The sequence below is a fragment of the Octopus sinensis genome, linkage group LG17 (assembly GCF_006345805.1).
Source record: "Octopus sinensis linkage group LG17, ASM634580v1, whole genome shotgun sequence".
Taxonomy (NCBI): Eukaryota; Metazoa; Mollusca; class Cephalopoda; order Octopoda; family Octopodidae; genus Octopus; species Octopus sinensis.
In genome coordinates, this window is record NC_043013.1 from 17,086,315 (window position 1) to 17,106,870 (window position 20,556).

The 20,556-nt window shown below is 37.4% G+C and overlaps 1 protein-coding gene and 1 long non-coding RNA gene across 4 annotated transcripts in view; one reads left to right on the plus strand and one right to left on the minus strand.

Annotated features, from left to right (window-relative positions):
* The window catches only part of LOC115220875, a 187,274-nt gene that overhangs the window by 136,779 nt on the left and 29,939 nt on the right, over positions 1 to 20,556 (minus strand). The gene's annotated exons all lie outside the window — the stretch shown is intronic.
* LOC118766730 lies at positions 1,895 to 19,139 on the plus strand. Its single transcript, XR_005002636.1, has 3 exons — positions 1,895 to 1,907; positions 14,886 to 14,891; positions 19,004 to 19,139. It is a non-coding gene; the product is annotated as an uncharacterized LOC118766730 (long non-coding RNA).

The following is a 20,556-nucleotide window of genomic DNA, read 5'->3' on the forward strand; positions in this document are numbered from 1 at the left end:
ACATAAGACAAATTTCAGTGCTTGCCATCATCCAGAGAATAAAATTATAGTGAACTTTGCATTAGACCAAAGTCTGAACCATTTACATTTCATAATAAATACAGGTGCAGCTGTATGGTGAACAAGCTCACTTCCTAACCATGTAGTTTTGGGTTCAATCCCACTGTGTGGCACATTTGACAAAGATCTAAAACCCTGGGCTAACCAATGTCTTGCAAGTGGATTTGATAGATAGAAACTGAAAGAACCCACCGTGTGTGTGTGTATGCGCGCGCGCATGCCCTTAACTTGACATCATGTGATGGTTGTAATTGAGTATCACTACAGTTTGCCAATCACATAAAACTACTGACCATCACTTTTTAAACTTCCATTTCAGGTTCACCTACAACACATTTTTTTTTTCTTTTAGATATTCTGAATTTGGTCCAGAATGGCTGTGTTGTTAAGGAGTTTACTTTGCAACCACATGGCTTCAAGATCAGTCCCACTGTGCGGTATCTTGAGCAAGTGTCTTCTACTACAGCCTCAAGCCAACCAATGCCTTGTGAGTGAATTTGGAAGGCAGAAACTATGTAGAATCTCGTTGTATATATATTTATATGTGTGCATGTATCTTTGTGTTTGAATTTGTTCCCACAACTTGACAACTGATGTTGGTTTGTTTACATCTCTGTAACTTAGTGGTTCAGCAAAAGAGACCAAGAGAATAAATACTAGATTAAAAAAAAGGTACTGAGTTCAATTTGTTTGACTAGAGACACTGTGCTTGAGATCTATTGAGTCAAGTACATCAACATCAAAATAAAAATCAAATGGAAATTGTAGTTGTGATACCTGTGCCGGTGGCACGTAAAAAGCACCATCCGAACGTGGCCGATGCCAGCACCACCTTGACTGGCTTCCGTGCTGGTGGCATGTAAAAAGCACCAACCGATCATGGCCACTGCCAGCCTCACCTGGCACATAAAAAGCACCCACTACACTCTCGGGGTGGTTGGCATTATGAAGGGCAGCCAGCTGTAAAAACACTGCCGGATCAGACTGGAAACTCCTGAAAAAGGTCAACGGTGCTGCTTTTCTGCCTCTGAATAAGGCTCATTAAGAAACAAATAAATAATTTTATCTCAAAACGAAGATAAAATAAAAATTGTAAAAGGAAGAAATTTGGAAGAAGACTTAAGAAAGAAAAGCATTTTGTTGTCTGCTGGAATTGGTTGGGTTCTGCTTTACTTTTTGTTCTCAGAAACACGAAAAGTGACTTTATTACAGAGACTAAAATTCTTATGGCATCATTTTAAAAGAATTCTTTCATTTGCATTATATTAATTCTTTGGATTCCAGTGAAAGCAAAAATTGGATCAGAAAAAAAAATGTTCCAGCTTGCTTGACATCGTGTTGAATTTTGTGAAAATGAAGAAAAAAGAGAGAAAAAGAAGAGGGGGGAGTAAGGGCAAGATGGGGTAGAGTAAGCAATGTTTGGTGTGTCATTTAGAATTCCAACATAATCATGAAGATTTTTATCAAAGAATTCAAAACTGATTTCCTAAGTCTTGTTTGGCATGTCTTAGAATAAATGTGTGATAAAATTTTCCTTGAAGCACTATAGTTAGAACATAGAAACAAAAGAAAGGCCATGACCCCTCTCTCTAAATGAAGCTCCAATTGTAATAAAGACTATTTCAGTAAATTAAAAAATGGGTGTTTTTTGTAGACAAAGCAATTAAAATTTCAAAAAATAAGATATAGAAATGCAATTCTTTTTTAATAAAATTTCTCACTAACAACAAAAAGAAAAGGTAAAGAGAATGATGATAAAGTTGGCGTCGATAAGATCATGAAGAAATCCAAAAAGATGAGAGATTTTTAAAAAGAGCTTGAACAACATTCACACAAAATGTAAAAGTGTAGAAGAGGATAATTAATTAGGATATAATTACTGACAGAAAGGCATGTGTAATATTTCCAGTATATAATGCTGTAAATGTAATTACTTAAATATATACATGTAGAGAGAGACTGACTGACTGACACACAGTCAAATATACATGCAGACGGATGGAGACACGTGGCTCAGTGGTTAGGGTGATATACTCATGAACACAGGATTATGGTTTTCATTTCTGGAGTAGGCAATGCATTGTGTTCTTGAGCAAAGCTCATTTCATGTTGCTCCAATCCACCCAGCTGGTAAAAATGAGTAATCCTGAGACAGATTGGCACTCCATCCAGAGGAGAGATATATGTGCCATGGAAACTGAGAAACAGGAATCTAGACTGATAAACAGGGAGATATAGATATTCAGATATTCTGACATGTGCATATGTGTATGCATATATATATATATATATATATATATATATTATATATATATATATATATATATATATATATATATATATATATATAGAGAGAGAGAGAGAGAGAGAGAGACACAGACAGACAGACAGACAGACAAGCATTTTTAGGACTGGCAAATTATTACCAAAATTATATCCCAAGTATGCATAAGGTTAGGGCTCCACTGAATAATTTGCTGAAAAAAGATATGAAATGGAATTTGTCAGAAAATTGCCAAAAGGCATTTGATGAAATTAATATTTGATTTGTCATTAGCTCACTTCAATCCTGCAGCAGAGATTGCTGTAGCTTCAGACACTTCTGAGTATGGTATAGGAGCAGTAATGCTACATAAATATAAAGATGTTAACATGAAGGTGGTGGTTCATGCCACACATTCTCTGATATTAGCAGAGAAATAATTACGGTCAAATAAAAAAAGACGCTCTAGTTATCATTTTTGCTGAGAAAAAATTTCACAGATTTTTGCATGGTAGAAGTTTTCAGCTGCAGACTGATCACCAACTGTTATTATTGATATTTGGGTCAAAAAAAGGAATCCCTACCTATACTGCTAACAGGTTACAACACTGGGCTACAATATTATTGAACTATGATTTCAAGATAGAGTATACACCATTCAAGAATTTAGACCATGCAGATTGTCTAGCAAGACTGATTTCAAAAAACATGGAACCATTCGAAGATTCTGTGATTGCCGCTTCGCAAGCAGAAATGGAATTTTAAAATGTTTTGTGTAACGTCATTCGTGAACTGCCAGCTTCACAAGACATAGAATTGAAATCGGAAAACAATAAATTCAGTATAAAAATGAAAAAAAAAACATTGAATGCTAAAGAAAATAAAAGTATGCGAAACACAACTGTGAACCATTTCTTATTGTGTGACAATGTGTTGATGTATGCACAGAGTCGTAGTGCCAACCACACTGCAAAAGCGTTTATTAAAGGAATTTTATATTGGTCACCCAGGGATTTCAAGAATGAAATCACTAAGGAGCAGTTATGTATATTGGTCTACAATGGACTGTGACATTGAAGAGTCGGTGAAATCCTGCAGAGGTTGTGCCCTTGCAGCCAAGTCACCACTGGTAAAATTCCAACCATGGCCTAAAACCAACAGTCCATGGACCAGGCTTCATATAGAATTGGCTGGACCAGTAAATGGTGCATATTACTTTACTGTAGGAGATAGTTATACTAAGTGGCCAGAAATATGTAGATGTAGAAAACCAACCTCTACGATAACAATGGAATTTCTTCAGTGTCCCAGACACCATAGTATCCGAAAATGGTACGCAGTTGAACACATCTCTACTCCACCATATCACCCAAGATCAAATGGGCGAGTGGAATGGTTCATGGATACATTTAACCCTTTAGTGTTCACATTATTCTGCCAAAACTAATGCTTTTTTATCCACATTGTTTTGAACTAATCAGGTATTATCTTGTAGCTATGAGATTTTGATGAGGTAGCTGTTAATTTTTAAGATGATATTGTAGGGTTGGTGTGAGAGAACAGATATGGCCAGTCTGAACATAAAACAGGCCGGATATGGCCGGTTTACATGCTAAAGGGTTAAAAGAGCATTAAAGAAAACAAGAAACAAGCTAGTAAATTAATGCAGCATTGAAACAATTCTTGGGTGTTTATAGAATAACACCAAACCCAAAAACTTGTTTAGGCAAGTCACCTGTGGAACTAACGTTTGCTCGAAAAATAAAGTCAAATTTTGACAGGCTGTTACCAGTAAGAAATAACAAATAGAGAAAACGCTAAAAATACAACAAAGTATTTTAATATCGGTGACAAAGTGTTTTTCAAAGTATTTAAAAAATGAAAGAGAAGGTTGGGAAGATGAAGTACTAAAAAAAGGATAGGTAAAATGACATGATAAGAGGCGAGAAACAGGATCACAAAAGACATTTAAACCAGTTAAAAAATAAATATATGGAAAAGAGAAACCTCTACCAATTTGACAACTTCAACAACAAAAACAATACAAGACTAACAACTCTTCCTCACTTCAACAAAAACAAAAAACATGCGCTTTTTTTTTCCTTCTTTAAGACTTACATTTAAGGGCAGCCAGTTCTTAGAGAGTAGTAATTCCTTTGATGCAATCCTCCAGTCGTATAATTTTAAAATGTTAATTAGAAATTAACAGACAAGTTATCAAGCACAAGGAGATTATGTGCATGTGTGTGGATGGGTGTGTACATAGATTTGCATATTTGTATGTGCATGTGTATTCATGTATTATATGATGTATATTAAGAACTAAAGTGTACTTAGTGTCATATTTCTGAATAAACTGATGTAATATTAGAAATTCTGTTTAAACAACTTCCCCATTGACAAACACTGTGTACACACACACACACACACACACACACACACACACACACAGGGGTGTACTAGAAGCAGCAGCAGTCACAGTGACATTGGAGATAATATTCAAATTGCTAAAAAGTTTTAAAAACTCTATACATACATACAGGCACACATTGTGTGTGTGTGTGTGTGTGGTGTGTGTGTGTGTGTGTGTGCATGTGTGTGTGTTCACCATTATAATCATCATTATCATCATTATCAACAGCATTCATAGGTTTGTATTCTACAATTGGAGTCATTTCTAGGAAATTGAGCAACCTTGAAAATGTTTCCTTCAGCTGACCACCACCACTGACACGGCAGTAGTGGTAGTGATAACAAGCACTTATAAGGGTATGTGACAAAATACCCTCATTGCACAACTCAGCTATTTGCATGATGGAATATTGATTTTTAAGGAAGAAACAGAGCATGCATATGTATACATGCACACGCACACACACATATATATATATATATATATATATATATATATATATATATAAATGTGTGCTATGGACCCTCAACTCCTTAATGGAGATGCAGGAGGTGGAGGCATCATGACATATAGCAGGTCCTGGGAATTTCAGACCCGGCAGGACTCATCCCCACTCCGGGTCTGACCAAAGTCAATTTCTTCTAGGAGAGAAAACAAGAAAGGAAGAGAGGGGGAAAATAAACCCCAGTACAAAACTGGTACTTTATAATGTTACCAGCACTAAAGAAGTTGTCTGTGTGTGAAGGACTAAAAAATTTTCTCCCACCTGAGTCATTTCTTATTTGGAGTTACTCCCCACCTTGATGTATAGTATTATATGTGACTTGTAGAGTCTACTACATCTCAATATGTTTCAATAATGTAAGGCAGCAAGCTGGCAGAATCAGTAGCATGCTGGGCAAAATCCTTAGTGGCATTTCATCCAGTTTTACATGAGTTCTGAGTTCAAATTCCACCAAGGTCAACTTTGCCTTTCATTTTTTTCAGGGATGATAAAATAAGTACCACTTGAGTACTGGGGTCAATTTAATCGACTTCTACTCTCTCCCAAAATTGCTGGCCTTGTGCCAAAATTTGAAACCAATATGTTTCAATAAGGTAGTGGAGGACTGTGTGTATGTTTGAGAAATATACGGTAACCTCACTGGTGATGGTGCTATGTAAAAAGCACCTAGTACATTCAATTAAGCAGTTGGTGTTAAGAAGGGCATCAAGCTGTAGAAACCATGCCAAAACAGGATAAAGACTCACTTCGGTCATGAATGACCATGGAATTGCACCAAAAAAGTTAAAAGTTACCTCTGAGGTATAAGTCTGGGTAAGGTTGTTCTATGGAAGACCAACAGTCACCCATGCATACCAGCCTCCCCTCTCCATGCCACCAATATTATCCAAGGTACAGAGGTCATAATCTAAGTAGCAGGGCATTGCCAAAAAATGAGTAGAGAGTGGGGGTGGGGAATGAAGTGACTGGTGAAAACCTGGGTATATAGAGGGGGTGGGGGACTACTAGATAGCAATAATACAGTGATCAAGGCTATGAGGACAGGATTGGGGAGTGAAAGAGAAGTATAGTGCATGAAAGAGAAAACATGAAGAGAAGAGATGTAGTTTGGTTTGTTGGGGTAGGGTGTGTGAAAAGTTTTATTGTTATATGTTGGTGAAACACACACTGTTTCTAGAACTCAGTTTCGCTGATGTGGACAGGTCTTCTCAAAAACCTAATATCACCAGACATTTCAGTCCATTGTCATTTTCTTTGTAAGGCCAAACATCCTGAGACCGGTCCTCACCACTTCATCCCATGTCTTCCTGAGTCTCCCTCTTCCATGGGTAACATCCACTTTCAGTGATCAGCACTTCTTTACACAGTTGTCTTCATTCATACGCATCACATGTCCAAACTAATATAGTCTTCCCTCTTGCATTCGATTCCTCGTATGCCCAACTTTTCTCTCAACCCATTTACACTTTGTCATACAGACACACTGATGTTGCACATCCAACAGAGCGTACTGCTTTCATTCCTCTCTTGTCTATGCATGTCTTCTGCATTCAGAGCCCATGTCTCACTACCATTGAGTATAGCCATTTGTACACAAGCATCATACAATCTTACCTTTCTCTCTGAGAGAGAATCCTTTTGTTGTCAACAAAGATAATAGCTCTCTGAACTTCATCCTATTCTTATTCTAGAAACAATACTTTCAGAGCATCTACCACCATTGCTAATTTGGTCACCTAGATAACAGAAACTGCAACCTCAAGAGAGCCTCCTGGGTATTTGAGAGAGTCTAAGTCCTGTGTACCCTTAGTGCTTATTATTCCTGTACATCTGCCATATATGAAGCCGACTTTATCTGTTAATCTACCTGTGATTCCACTGCACCTCTTATGTGTCCATAGTTTACACTGGGTGCAGCAAATGGAATTATTTCAAACTTTTTCCTACATATTGAGCATGACTATTTACTCAACAGAGAGTCTTATCTGCTTTCTTGCTTACAACAACTTTGGTCTTTGCTTTCATACCTGGAATTTCTTCTCCAATTCTGCTACAGATTCTGCAATAAGAGCAAGGTCATTAGCATAAAGCAGTTCCCACAGGGCATCCAGTTTTGAATTCCTCTGTTATGACCTGGAGAACTATAATGAATAAGAGTGGGCTGAGAACTGAACCTAGGTGAACCCCTATTTGTATGCTAAATTCATCACTGTATTCATGACTGACTCTCACCTTACTGACAGCACCACCTGTACAGCTCTAACGAGCCACTCCTCTACGCCTAACTCCTTAGAGATAACAAAGTGAGGGACTCTGACAAAAGCTTTCTCCAGGTTAACAAAAGCTAAGTACAATGGCTTACTTTTGGCCAAATACTTTTTCCACAGCTGTCTCACTAGGAAGACGTTATCTGTGGTACTCTTTCCAGGTACAAAACTGCATCTCATCTAGTTTAATTCTATTCCTAATCAATTGAGCCATACCTCTCTCAGTAACTTTCATGACCTGATCCAGCAGTTTGATACTTCTGTAATTGTTTTTATCTAAGGCATTGCATTTATCCTTGTAGCAGCTAACTATAATACTTCCTGAATAACCTGATAACTATGCAGGTGATTAGGTCGTATCCTACACCGCCAAATATTTTAATCATCTTGGCAATGATAGCCAAGTACTTTTTTATTAGACTTTTAAGCCAAGCTGTTAAGTTAGAAGACATAAACAAACCCACACCAGTTGTCAAGCAGCAGTGGGATACAAACACAAAGACACACATACATATATAGTCATACATACATGCATGCATACATACACACATGTTTATGAATATATATTACAACTTGGAACAGTTTAAGTGGAACGTTAACAACGTTAGTCTCACTTTTGTTCGAGGATCTGTCAAAGTTATAGACTCTGCCCTGACCTCCAAACCTAACAAGTATGAGAAATGAGTACACTCAATTTGGGTGTATTGTTTGTAGTTTATGTAACACAATCAACTATTACAATATAAATTTTGACTTCAGATAGTTCTGTGCATTCCATAACAGACTCATCAAATCATTTTGTAACTCAATAAAAAAAGGTTTGCTTCTTTATGGAAGATTCACTCTCTTACCTATCCCCATCTTTCACTTTCCCATAGAACTTTGCAACCTTTATCCGCCAGGATAAAGAATAATCAGTGTTGCTATCTCTTACGTGGTGTATATATGAGGTGAGAGCTGTGGAGTTTTTATACTTAAGTGGGCTCTAAACCTCTTAAAATCAACAGTGCTTCCTACATAAACCTTAGTTTTTTGGTTATCTACTTTTATTGTACACTTATACACCACATTTTTCCTAAGACATGAACCAGCAAGTGGACATGATTCAGGCACTGTACAGCTACATATGTTTTTAAGATTTGTTCTACTATCATTCCTGTTATTGTCTTTTTGTTTTATCAATTTTTTTTTATTTTGTGAGGTGGGTTGTAGAGATCAGTAACTACCAAAGGTTGACTTGAATTAACATAATTAATTTTAGATTTACTTACATTTATTATTCTAGATTTGTTATTATTACCATGACCTACATTAGGTACACTATTAGTGTTGGAGCCCTTATTCAATTGACATTTTATTTTACTTATATTTATGGAAGCTATAATGGATACTAGATTAGGCATTGCAGAGTAGGAGAATTTTATTAAAGATTTATTACAAATTGAGTAATCCTTGCTATGCTTTGGAAATTTTACCTTCAAGATCTTGAAAAACAACTTAGGCAAGTTCTTAACTGTAAGAGAAAAAGGAGTGGGGAACCAGATTACTTCGTTTTTCTAGAACTGGATTGTTTAGTCATGTTAGACTTTTCAGAATCACAATGTTTATGCTTATTATATTTACTATAGTTATTACTAGGTTGTATTCCACTAGGTATTATATTATTTCTATATAGCTTATTTATATCTATGTTTATCAATACAGGGTATGCGCTAATAGTTTTAGAAATAGAGTTAGGAGATATATTTGCTAATTTTCTTTTAAGTTTCGTATTATGCATGTAAGACATTTGATCATTATAACCACTTAGTTTCAAGGCATTATTGTAAACCAAGGCATGTTTGTTAAAGATCTCCTCATTAGTAGATAAATTTAAGATTCTAATGGAAATAGATGTAACGATGCTATTGATAGTTAATCTAGGATGGTTCAAGGAAAATGTCAATATATTGTAGGGATTGATTAGGTTTTCAAAATGGGTAGTATAATCCAGTAATAAGGTCCAATGTTATGTCCAGAAAGTTGACTTCATACATACATACATACATCATTTCATCATTTTTACATCTACTATTTCCATGCAGACAAGGATCAGATGAGGCTCCTTGAATCAATATTCTACAAATGGATGTTCTCCTTCATAACAAACTTTACTCATTCTTCAAATCAGATATTTTATTCAAACCTCATACATTGTACTACTGTTGGACATTTTATTAATGAGAAGCAAACACGTCACCACTGCTGGGGTGGTGTCAATGTGGAGACACCATGGAAACAAACACAAAAAACACAGTCACAAAAAATCTATGAAGTTAGACAAGTAAAACAAATGGTGGGGGAAAAAATATGAAACCAAACAATAACAGTTAAAGAGTGTGTACAATGAAAATATAAACAAGCCAATGAAAGGAACAGAAAAGGATCTGTTCCAGGTTATAAACTTTATCTAATAGAAGTAAAAGGAATGAGAGAAGCATGAGAAAGAGAACTGGAACTGAACTGAATCTACAAGGTATCCAAAGCAGCTTAGCACTAACTCCAACTCTTCTGTTACAATTCCATTCATATTTAGGATTAATTATAGAAATGGAATCAACCTTGATACTTGACAGGTACTTTATTTTATCAACTCCATCTCCTTAGAAGAATAATCTAAGTTGACCTTGGTAGGATTTGAACTTGGAACACTCTAAGACATAACTAAATGCCACCAGCATTTCATCAAATGCTCTACAAATTCTGCCAATTTACTACCTCTGCTCGATATTGAGATTCAGCCTTTTATCAATTTCTAATGATTGTTCAAAGCACCAACCATTTTATATATTGAATTAATATGTATTGGGAAGTTAATTATTGGAAATGTTCTTCTGCCTGTGGAGACTGCTTCTATTCTAGAATGACCAACTTTATCGGCAATGTGATATTAATGAATTTGGAGGTGTCTCATACCAACACTAATCAGATTATTAGCATAACTCAATAGTTTGCGGCTCTTCCTTGCAATTGATGAGGTTTTAAAGCTTGTTTGTGTCTGTCACAATTTATTGCCTCGCATTAAACTACTCACACATGCACACACACACACTCACATACATATAAACACACACGTACACTATCACTATCACAACTTCATGTCAATGAATATATCTAGTACACATACATCTGCTGCATACAGCAAATCCCCCAGACCTAGATTCTCCACTCCTTAAACAGTAAAACCCTCATCATACGCCCCAAGAAATTATCCTTTGCTTGGTTACTTAACCAGCTAGAAACAGCAACCAAATCTCCCTCTCAAATCACAGCTTGCTGTTTTAAAAAAAAAAAACACTGTATAATGCAGTCAGAGTTATATCTGAATAAAAGATGAGATGGTCACAACTGGATTACCAAAGGTCATCTTGACCAAGGCTGGCATAAGGCTATCCAACAAGAGAAAATAATAAGATCTTATGTAACATCCGGGGAAAACGATACTAGATGGTCACAGTTGGAATATCTTTAATCACAGGTCTACCGGATTTGAACTGACCTGGAACTAATCATCACTACCACCACCACCATCTTCCTCCTGATATTTTACCACAATTACCATTGCAATAGAGAATGGCACAGCAATTAATATGGTTCCACCATTTTAACAGCAACGATGATTTTCATGTCTGTAACTGTACATGGTTTGTCCATTATCTCCATAGAAACCTATCCATTAGCACTGTGTGTGTGTATGTGTTGCTTCCAACACCAACATTCAAACACAAATATATATGTGTATGTGTGTGTTATTTTCCATCAGAGCTCACATAAATAATGAGCTATCCATAAATATGGAGCTGTTACTTTTTATTTCTCACATAAACTGGACTTAAGCTGATACGTTTGTTATTTTAGATATGCTGTACTGAGTATCCATTCAGTTGTTAGCATTTAAAACAGGCCTCTAGACGAAAGACAGCCGCTCCAGCTCCTCTCACTAGTCTCACAGACCATAATAAGGGCCAGTGGTGCTGCTCTGCCAAATCCATATACAACATTAAAAACAAAAATACTATACAAAAACCTATGGTAGTCTTAGAACTGGGACACTATATAGGGGGTCCCTGGTTGTAAAAAGCAAAAAGGTTGGAAAAAGCAAGGGTATCTAGTTGTGAAACACTGCCTTGGAACCCATGCCAGCAATGAAAACTGGGTGTATGATGATAGTAGAGGAAGGGGTACTTGTGCACTTCAACTCATTAATATTCAGACCCCGGGTGAATGCTGTCTCAAGACAAGAAGACAAATCACATGCTTATCTACTGTCTTATAAAGAAAGGAAGGCTACATTGAATATTGCAATCAATCCTAGATAAACTATTTCAGAAAGTAAAACAAAAGAACAAGATGGTCAGCTTTAGAAACACTTCAGTCACAGTACTGTGTCACGCTCCAGTGCTTGCTTTGACATGCACTAATGAGGTTGCCATGTAACTTTAAAAAACAAATGTGCAGGCATGCAGGCAGGCAGACTGAAGGGCAGACAGACAGATGTACATCCAGTTTAATCTATCTCAATTTGAATATTTTTCACTTTTCACTTTACTAGCAGTATCGCCCAGTGTTGCTCAGGTTTGTTTCGACCCTTTAGAATTGGAATTTTTGAAAAGTAAAAGTTTTGCATTATGTAGCTTGTTATTCTCTTTAAGTGAACATTTTTCTGGTTGAAATACACCGAAAAATGACGACACAGCAGTCAAAAAATCGTAAAAAATAGGGATTTTCATAGAAAAAAAGTACCTTTTTGATGTAAATAAATTTTGGTGTTACCATGGTCCGATTTGAATTTTTTCTTCTACGGAAGGAAGAGCAAGCCTTCTTCTATCATACTCTCAATTTTGGTCAACTTGCGCCACAGGGTCTTGGAGGAGATAGTGTTAGTTGAAGGCTACCAAACCTGCCATACACAGACAACTTCAGCTTTATATAGAGAGAGATTACTGAGCTCTGTTATGTCAGTAAAGACCGATTCTTTGGATACTCCAGGGTGTTGTTATGTTCTTGCATTCTCGGTAAATAAACAGCTTTTAAATTCTCTTCTACATTCACCATCACCACCTTTCTAGAAGTGGAGGTCTTGCAAGAAGTTTAAAGCACTTCCTTTTTTTCTTTCTTTTATTTATTTTTTTTCTTTATTGGTAAAATATGATGGAAAGAGACAACCCAAAAGTGAGAGGTGGCAATAGGCTGAACCTAACATTTATCTTTGACGTATATTTAATGTCACCTTGTAAAAATAGAAAACAGACATTCACCCCCACCTCACCCACTACTCCACTGCCACCACTATATCTTTCTTTGCACCAGAACTGTAACAACTGGCTCTCACCACCACCAACACCACCATGTCACTATGAAGTAGGGGAGGTGGCTTCTATGATTAGTTGACCTGTTAGAAATAGCAGTCAAATCACCCCACTTCTCCTGCCCACTACCATTTTCAAAAAGAAACACTTTGAATAAGGTATTTGTGGGTCCTCTCCACTCGGCATCAGTGGTAGTCAGGGGCTGAAATGGTTTTGATCATAGGTCTGTTAGATCAGAACTGAGCAAGGGCTAAACAACAACCACCACCATCACAACCACTGCCACAACCATCACCACAACCACCACCATCCACTCCTGCTCCACAGTTGACTTTTATAACTGTGACTAGAATACAGAATAAAGTAAGTCTGCAGGGGGTGAGTGGGTGTATATGTGCCTGGTAATGGTGGTGGTGGAGTTTTGAGAATGACATGACTGTGTGCCGATTCCTCAATTATTGGTTGAACTTTGATAATGCCCCAGTTGACTGGTGAAGGAGGGGCCCTCTTCCACCATTCAACAGCATCATCATCGCATCACATAGGCACACAAGCCTCTAAATAGTGGCTTCTTGTGCTACAAATAGCAGCTAAATCTCTCACAAATCATTTTATTGGTTTAAAAACAGAATAGGTTGGGTAATGTAGTTCTAGATACATTATACCTGAATAAAACTAAACAAAACAAAACATGATCGTGACAAAGACTCCTCTGTCTATCTATGCCTGTTCAGGTATGGCTGTGTGGTAAATAGCTTGCTTCCCAACTACATGGTTCTGGGTTCAGTCCCACTGCATGGCACCATGGGCAAGTGTCTTCTATTATAGCATCAGGCCAACCAAAGCCTTGTAAGTGGATTTGGTAGAGAGAAACTGAAAGAAGACAATTGAGTGGTGGGGGTCTTCCACCACTGCTTGACAGTTGGTGTTGGCGTGTTAATGTCTCCATAACTTAATGTTTCTGTAACTCAGCAAAAAAAGACCAATAGAATAGGTACTAGGTTTTAAAAAATATGTCCTGGTGTTGATTTGTTCAACAAAAACCCATCAAGGCAGTGCCCCAGTATAGCCATAGTCAAATAACTATAACACACAAAAAAAAAGTATTTATATATATCTACCGACCCATCTAACTATCTATGCTTGTTCTCTCTCTACATAACTATCCATTAACCCTCCTGGGACACCCAGACCAATTCATCAACCTAAGTGATACAAGTTGAAAGGACTTTGAGGCTGATCCATCGGCTCCGGTGGAAGAATGTTGTGAATGGTTGGTTTGAAGTGTAATAGCTGATCAGAGATCACTTCAGTAGAAGTATCTCAAAAAAAAAAGAAAAACTTTGGTCCTTTTGGTTACACATACCAAAATACTGTGTCTCAAAAGGGCCAACTGTTACAGTTTTTCGTCTGCCAATCCTTCTGGCAGAAATGTTAGCGCGCCGGGCGAAATGTTTAGCGATATTTCATCTGTCGTTACGTTCTGAGTTCAAATTCCGCCGAGGTCGACTTTGCCTTTCATCCTTTTGGGGTCGATAAATAAGGTACCAGTTTCACACTGGGGTCGATGTAATCGACTTAATCCCTTTGTCTGTCCTTGTTTGTCCCCTCTATGTTTAGCCCCTTGTGAGTAGTAAAGAAATATATTTATCTATAGATATGTACACATACACGTCTATCTATTTGCATCTGTCTATCCTCTACCAATTAGCTATATGACATTAAAAACAAAAACATTTTAACCAGTTTGACACTACATCCAGTTTGAGACTACGTCTGGGTCTAGGATACAGGCTTCAAGTCTTGAGATGACCTAAATTAAAACCTTGCAACAAAAATTTAATTTCATATTATGTTCCAAACACTAGATTCATAATGACCAAAGTAACTTACTAAACTCTTCATTCTTTTCAAAATAAATTTAAACAAAGCATTTATATTTCAACAGAAATATGGTAACAAAAAGGTTAAAACAAAAATAGAATATGAGAAACAAAAAAAAGAATTAATAAATAGCAGAAATATTCAGAAAGTAGTTCATCACTATTAATTAGATTACTAATTATTCTAACATTGTGGGAAGAATACATACCTATATATGGACACTGAATAGATAATAGATCAGAAGCAAAGACAACAAGACACATTTAGTGATTTTGTTTACTTTAAGCAAAACAACAAAATGGAGAATTTCATTTTGTTTAACAAAATTTTGTATTTCCTTTTATGAAAAATGGCGAAGTTTGTTTCTATATACTCTTTACTCTTTTACTCGTTTCAGTCATTTGACTGTGGCCATGCTGGACCACCGCCTTTAATCGAGCAACTCGACCCCGGGACTTATTCTTTTGTAAGCCCAGTACTTATTCTATCAGTCTCTTTTGCTGAACCGCTAAGTAACGGAGACATAAACACACCAGCATCGGTTGTCAAGCAATGCTAGGGGGACAAACACAAACACACAAACGCATATATATATATATATACATATATACGACAGGCTTCTTTCAGTTTACGTCTACCAAATCCACTCACAAGGCTTTGGTCAGCCCAAGGCTATAGTAGAAGACACTTGCCCAAGGTGCCACGCAGTGGGACTGAACCCGGAACCATGTGGTTGGTAAACAAGCTACTTACCACACAGCCACTCCTGCGCTCCATACTAGCTTTTATATATTAACACACATATATGTATGGCATCATCATCATCATCATAGCTACACATATATACATAAATGTATATCATCATTACAGTTGTCACTGATGTCGTTTTCATGTTCACTTTTTCATGCTTCATGGGTCACATGAAGTTTGTTCCAAGTAAGGTAATATTTCCCCTTGGCCAGATGAATTTTTCAAGGAAGACGGAAAACAAACAACATTGCTTACACACTCACTCACTCACACACACACACACACACACACGCGCGCGTGCGCACATGCACACACACACACACACATGTGACTGACAAGCTTCTTTCAAGACTTTGGTTGACCCAGGGTTATAGATGTTTCCCCAAGATGTTGTGCAGCAGGACTGAATCCAAAACCATGCAGCTGCGAACCAAGTTTCTCCACCACAGAACCATACATGCACCTACATATCAGAATTGTTTCAATGTCCATTTTCCCATACCTGCATGGGTTGGACAGAATTTATTGAGACAAATTTTCTATGGCCAGATACGTTCTTCCTGTTACAAACACTCACTTGTTTCCAGGTAAGGTAACATTTCCTTTTGACCAGACATGTTTTCTTGGAACATTTCAAACAATGAAAAATACTTGCATGACTGTAACATACATATATGTATATACCACCATGATCACCGTGACCGACCAAGCTATCAGATGTTGCTACACATCGCTGGTCACAATGCGCTTCGCATTGTTTTAGCCTTCAAATGACGCCACCCCGCTGGCTAAGAGAGCAGGCCAACAGAAGAAAGAGTGAGAGAAAGTTGTGGCGAAAGAGTACAGCAGGGATCGCCACCACCCCCTGTCGGAGTCTCATGGAGCTTTTAAGTGTCTTCGCTCAATAAACACTTACAATGCCCGGTCTGGGAATCAAAACAACGATCCTACAACCGCAAGTCCGCTGCCCTAACCACTGGGCCATTGCACCTCCACACACACACACACACACACATATATATATATGTATACACACACACACATATATATATGTATACACACACACACATATATATATATATATATATATATGTATACACACACACACACACAGAGTGGAACCTCGATTTATGAATTTAATTCATTCTTGAAGGATGTTTATCATCCAAAATGTTTGAAACCAATTTGTTTGTGAAGAGAGGTGTTTCTAAACTGAGGTTCAACTATATGTGTATATGTGTGTGTATACACACACATTTATCTACCTAATTATACATAAACACATGTATATATACACACATGCACATGAACACACGTGTGTGAGTGTATGCATATATGCCTATAGTTGATTTGCTCTAGAGTTATCTTTAACCCATATTGAAGCAGTGCATGGCTTTGAGGAAGCTATAAGATGCTGCACAAGCAAACAGCATTGACTGCACTGCTACTTATAGCAGAAACAACTGTAAGGCAATGAAATTGATTATGTAACTCCTATTGTTTTATCATTCACTAATTGATATTACACACTGTACTCTCCTGACACTTTACTCTAAAACACAAAGTTCTAACAACTGGTTATTAGTATCACTATGTATAAGCAAAATCATTACACACACACACATGGTAATAAAATCACACTACACTTTGATCTTAACCAAGAGACTAGAATAAGTGCATGTCTCTGTGTGTGTATGCATAGGTTTGTGTGTGAATGTATGAATGTGAGCATGCATGTTGAATGAAGCATCTGTCAAGTAGGTGTCAGAGGGATGAGGTGGATGCGATGGGATGCATGTGTACACATCTAAGTGCATGAGTGAGTGCACAAATGAAAGGTTTCTGTCAGAGGTGAGTGTTTGAAAGCAAAAGGTCTCTTAAGTGTATATGTGTAGGTGTGAGAGTGTGCGTGCGCTCGTGTACATAGAAGAGACATCTATAAAGAAGTGCTTTATTGTGTAACAACAGCAGCAGCAACAACAATAGTAATTATTAGATTGAGTACAAAGAGCAGATGTTTGAACCGAGAGTTAACTAACAATATAGCCGAGCCAATGAGGGAGTGTATGCATGTATAATAAAGAGAGGGAGGAAAGATGGAGAGCTAATAACCAGCTGAAATTTCCACAACATGGCTTCTCCATGTTTGTTGTTTTTTTATCTCAATAGGGAATTATATTTGAAGTGGATGTGATGAGAGGAAGGAAGAGGGAGAAAGGATGAAATAATTGAAAATAACAACAACAAAAAGCATTAAAAAAATACATAAAAATGTTTTCAAATGTTTTAAAAATTCAGCAAGCAGACCCTACTATAATAATAATAATCTTTTCTATTATAGGCACAAGGCCTGGATTTTAGTGGGGAGGGGTACAAACAATCACATCGACTGTAGTACTTTACTGGTACTTAATTTATTGACCCTGAGAGGATGAAAGGCAAAGTTAACTACAGTGGGATTTGAACTCAAAGGGTATAGAGCCAAAAGAAATGCCAATAAGCGTTTTGTCCAAGGATTCATAAGGGCCCATTCATTCATGCAATAATATATGAGGAAAATGGTTTACAAAACATGTAGGGATGTCCAAACAGCAATTTACATCCACAATCATATTTTAATACCTCACCACAAGGAGTAGAAATGAGATGTTTTACATTCACAATCATATTTTAATACCTCACCACAAGGAGTAGAAATGAGATGTTCAGATAAGCAACCTTGTTTTCCAACCTAGCACACATGTAATATCTCTTTTTCAGCACAAATAATTATCATAATTACTTTATTATTCCATTTCATTATATTATCTATGTAAAGACAGTTTTGTCTTCCATACTGTATGTTTACAGAAAAACCTTAAGGTCTCTTCACTCAATCCAACTCTCCCTATTTCTCCCTCTCTTCCACACTCATTTATTATTGTCATTTATTCATTCATTTACTCTTTTACTTGTTTCAGTCATTTGACTGCGGCCATGCTGGAGTACTGCTTTCAGTCGAGCAAATCGACCCCAGGACAAATTCTTTGTAAGCCTAGTACTTATTTAAGTGGTCTCTTTCACTGAACCGCTAAGTTACGGGGATGTAAAACACGCCACCATCGGTTGTCAAGCGATGTTGGGGGGACAAACACAGACACACATACATATATACGACAGGCTTCCTTCAGTTTCCATCTACCAAATCCACTCACAAGGCTTTGTATGATGCATGTGTGTGAACAGCCATGCTACATGGCAGTGAAACATGGGCTGTGATTGTTGAGGACATGCGTAAGCTTGCAAGGAGTGAAGCTAGTATGCTCTGCTGGATGTGTAATGTCAGTGTGCATACATACACAACAGAGTGTAAGCACCCTGAGAGAAAAGTTGGACATAAGAAGCATCAAATGCAGTGTGCAAGAGAGACGACTGCACTGGTATGGTCATGTGTTGCATATGGATGAGGACAGCTGTGTAAAGAAGTTCCACAGCCGAGCAGTTGAGGGAACCTGTGGAAGAGGTAGACCCAAGAAGACCTGTGATGAGGTGGTGAAGCACAACCTTCAAATGCTGGGCATCACAGGGGCAATGACAATTGACCGAGACCTTTGGAGATATGCTGTGCTTGAGAAGACCCAGCAAGCCAAATGAAACCATAACCATGGCCTATGCCAGTGCAGCATAACTGGCCCTAAAAAGAGTACCCTTCACTCATTGGGCAATAAACTGCACTTGCAAAGACCTGTTGAGGCAAGTGAAGTCATTGTTGTGGCAGATGACAGTACTGCTTGATTGGCACATAAAAAACACCATTCGAGCATGATCATTGCAGGTACCGCCTGACTGGCTCCCATGCTGGTGGTACATAAAAAGCACCATTTGAGCGTGGCACATAATAATCACCATTCGAGCATGGTCGATGCCAGTGCCGGCTGACTGGCCCTCATGCTGGTGGCACGTAAAAAGCACCCACTACACTATTGGAGCAGTTAGCATTAGGAAGGGTGTCCAGCTGTAGAAACTTTGACAGATCAGATTGGAGCCTGGTGCAGCCTTCTGGCTAGCGAGCCCTCAGTCAAACCGTCCAACCCATGCCAGCATGGAAAGCAGATGTTAAATGACGATGATGATCATCATGAATCAATATTAACAAAGTTTGCACTAAAAAGAATCAACACCACTTATTTCTGTGATGGTGCCTTAGACAATGCAACACACACACAAAAGAGAATGAGTAACAAAGATGACCTCGGCGGGTTTTGAACTCAGATTACAGAGCATTAGGATGTTGTTATCAATATTATCATCATTATCATTGTTTCCATTGTTCTGTCAGCAGATGCTTTTATTTGTTTCTTATTTTTGTTTATTTCCACGATGACATGAGTTGCAGAAATGGTAACAAGACCGAGTGGGCCACAGCTGCACACCACTCCTAGTAAGAAATACTGCAAGCGCAAACAAAATTCTGATGGTATTTAATTTATATATGAATTTTGTCTGTTTATCTGTTTGTTTGCTTGTTTGTTTATTTATTTTGGTAAAAGTAACAATTGGGAAAGTCAGGAAAGCAGGCTAAGTTAAACATTTCAGAGAATTTATTGTGTTGATGGTAATTTATTGCAGTTGTATACAAAGAACCACCTTTTGCAACACAAACATTCCAAAATTCTCATAGCATTCATTTACATTTCAGAAAGAAAAAATGGCAGAAAATACACACACACACACATATATATACATGTGTATACACACATACACGCACATAAATATATACCCACACACACACATAAATATATACCCACACACACACATAATATACCCCCACATACACATATATATACACCCACCCACACACACCCATAAATTCTTCTACTCCACTTAACCCCGCTCTCTCCTGATATATATATATATATATATATATATATATCTCGGGAGATATATCCCCTCTCTCTCTCTTTATAGATATATATATATATATATATATATATATATATATATAGAGAGAGAGAGAGGGGGGCGAGTAAAGTAGAGTAGAAAAAATTTAAATAAGTTTGCTATATATTTTGTAATAGAAACCCAAG